Raw genomic sequence first — 3,199 nt, forward strand, 5'->3', positions numbered from 1 at the left:
AGGAGGGTGTAGGCCCTCGGACGACGACACCTCCAAGAAGGTCTGCGACACCCACATGCATCATCGTCGTGAACTCCGACCAAAGCCAGAGCAAGGCTTTCGCTTCGAGCGGCCAAAGAAGCCATCCCCTCAAACTGGCACATGAGAGCCACCGCCCGCCTTAGCCACCACCCACCACTAGAGCCCAAAGCCACCGGTCAGAACAACCTTGCCGCCGCCACCTGCACCATGTAGAGCCGCCGACCAGGCCACCCCATCACCACCGCAGGAGCAGAAACCGGCCAAGTCTTGTCAGATCCATCGCCCCATGCAACAGCTACAACCAACCCATCGGCCAGCACCAAGCGTCTGTGACGCGACTGAGGGACGACACATTGCTACAGAGGACCAACGCCCCAAGATCCGGCCGTGGCGCTGCCCACATAGCCATCGCGGCCGCCGTTGCTATGGAAGAGGTACGGGGTCGCCGCCCCGGCGTCCGAGCACCACAACCCTGCCAACACGCGCTCCAGATCCATGCCCCGCACCACAGCTCGTGGCCGAAGCCAGCATCAGCGCCCCGCCATGGCAGCACTGCTGCAGACCTCCACCTGCCGGAACATGCGTTCGCCAGGTAGCAGACCTGCTCCGGCCAGCCTGCCGCGCACCTCACCCATCACCCGAGCCACATCTGCGGCGCCCGCGCAACCGTGCCGTGAGAGGCTGACACGAACCTTCCGTCGCACTGTCCCTCCTCTACCCGTAGACCACCAGATCTACGCCATCCTCGCCAGAGCCACGCCCACGCGCCCACCTGAATTCGCGCGCCACCGCGCCATATCTGTTCGCGCACCTCACAGAGCGATGCCCTGCCACCACCCTCCTTGGAGCATGGCCGGGCTTTGACGGCAGGCTCCTTAGGCGGCGGTGAGGTGAGGGGGAGGGGTGGGGAAGTTGCGGCGCCGAAGGGGGTCCCCCCGAGTCGCCAGAGAGAGGCGACGCGGGGGTCGGTCAGGAAGAATCCCTAGATCCTGGCAGGGCGTTGTGAGGCTGAAGAATGGAAGCAATGGCTTAGGTCTTTATGACTTGCTATTTGTTGAGGTGATTCTTCGCGTTGTGTATTAGTGTTGAATGTGTGCATCTTAAATATATAGAGGCAAGTTATATACTCATTATAATTATATCTCTCAATGCCTACATGTTTAAGTAAATAAAATACACTATTCATCAAAAATGCTCCTCCCTAGCCGTCCCTCCTCCTCCTCCCTCCTCCTCCCTAGCCTCCCCTCCTCCTCTTCCCTTCCTCGCCGCCACCTGAGGCATCCTCCAGGCAAGCCCGGGGCGCCAAGGATGGTGGCGGCGGGGCCTCAGTTGCCCTGCCTCTGCGTGGGGAACCCCGGATCTGGAGTGGCAGCTCCATTGGCAAGGCACGGCCGGCTAGCAGCCATGCAGGCGGTGGATCTGGTGTCCCGGCCGCGCGGGTGGCGGAATCCGGTGGTCGTTGGCGGCCGGCGGCGGTTCCTGCGGTGGCCGGTGCACGTGATCTGGCGCCTCCCCTCCTCCCCTGTTCAGCGTGCGGGTCAGCCTCGTCAGGTCGCGCTTCCTTGGGTCGCCGGTTCTGTACAGGAGGCGCTGGTGGTGACGAGGATCTAGTTCAGGCGAAATCCCTGGTCAGCCATGGCCGCGTCGACGGCGATGCCTGAGGGCGTCATTCCCCTCCTTGAAGGCGTCGGTATGGACTGATCCCCTCACTTTCCCTTCCCCTAGGTCTCCCGGGCAAAAGCCCTAACTTTGTTGGGCGGCGATGGCGCTCACGGCGTCGTTCCCTTTTTGAAGGCGCTGCTTTGGGAACCTTGGGGCTGGGTGGCGCTTGTGGATGGTGGGTGACGGCGGTGGTGCGGCCCTATCCTAGCATGGATATGCGTCCGTTGCTGGAAGATGGACTCGCGTAGGTGGAGATCGTCGTTTGGCGTCATGGTGGCGTCAATGGCGAAGGCACCTGCCAAAGTTGGCACCTCAATCTGCTCTGAACATGGACCAGTGAAAGATGGCGGCGACGACACATGTGAGTGCGTCGGGCCGGTTTGTGCCCCGGACCCGGTATGTGGCTCGGTCGGGGCCTCCGGCTTTAGATGTTAGGCTTAGGTGAGAGGTCTGGGTATTTGGTCCAGCTTACACCTCTTCATCATATGGATTGGAGTAACGACAGATGTTACCAAGATTGCGGATGCAGGCATACTGTTGTACTATTTTGTAAGGTCCTTAAGAATAATCAATGAAATGACCACATGCATCTTCCAGATGCAGAGGCCGGGGTCATCCTCTTTTTCTAAAAAAACTATTCGTCGAATATCAGTCTAAGGCCAACTCCACCGCGCGACCCTATCCTGTTCGGCCCCGTCCGTTTGGGGTAAAAGGGACAAAAAAGGCGGCCCAGCGCGCTGGAGCAAACGGACTTTTGTCCGCTTTGTGTCCGCTTTCGACCCATTCCCGGCCCAAACTTGCGCCGCTTTTGGGGTGAAACGGACACCACGCGAACACGCGGGTCATCTGCGCGTGTCCTCCCTTGGCCCGCCCGTCGGTGGCACAAGACGGGCCTTTTTCTATCCGCCCCCTCCCTCCCTCCGGCCGCACCCCCTCCACTCTTCCCCACTCTTCCCGTTGCTGCCGCCGCCGCTGCCATTGCAGCCGTGCAGTTCGGACGCGAGCTCGCCCAACCCCTTCCCCTCGGCGCCGGGCTCGGACGCAACCACGGCCACCTGGTTTGCGCACCCGCTGGCCGGTTTTGGGGCGGATCCGGTCGGTCTTGAGCTCGGCCGGCTGTGGGAGGACGGGTCGCGCCATGGACTGGCCGGGCACCTCGCCGGAAGGCCCTGGCAGGGCCGCAAAGCCACATGCAGGCAGTGACTCCTCCTCTAGCTGCTCGGATCTGCACCGTCGGTGGTCCGCCGACAGATACACGAATGGCGGTCGGCCGGGCTCGGTGCTTGCCCAAAAGCTCGCCGGCGCACCGTTGCCACTCATTAAGTGCGACCACTGCCCAAGGATGGTCGTGCGCCGCGTGTCTACAACGCTGGAACATCCCGGATGGGTGTTCATCAAGTGCTTAAACGATGGGGTATGCGCTTTCTTTAGCTTCGGTTTGTGCTCTAGATTTAACTAGTTATGCTAACTTCAAATTTTGTTGTGTAGAATGGATGCAAGTTTTGGTATTGGGAAG

Source organism: Triticum aestivum, chromosome 1A, assembly GCF_018294505.1.
Source record: "Triticum aestivum cultivar Chinese Spring chromosome 1A, IWGSC CS RefSeq v2.1, whole genome shotgun sequence".
In the NCBI taxonomy this organism is placed as follows: domain Eukaryota; kingdom Viridiplantae; phylum Streptophyta; class Magnoliopsida; order Poales; family Poaceae; genus Triticum; species Triticum aestivum.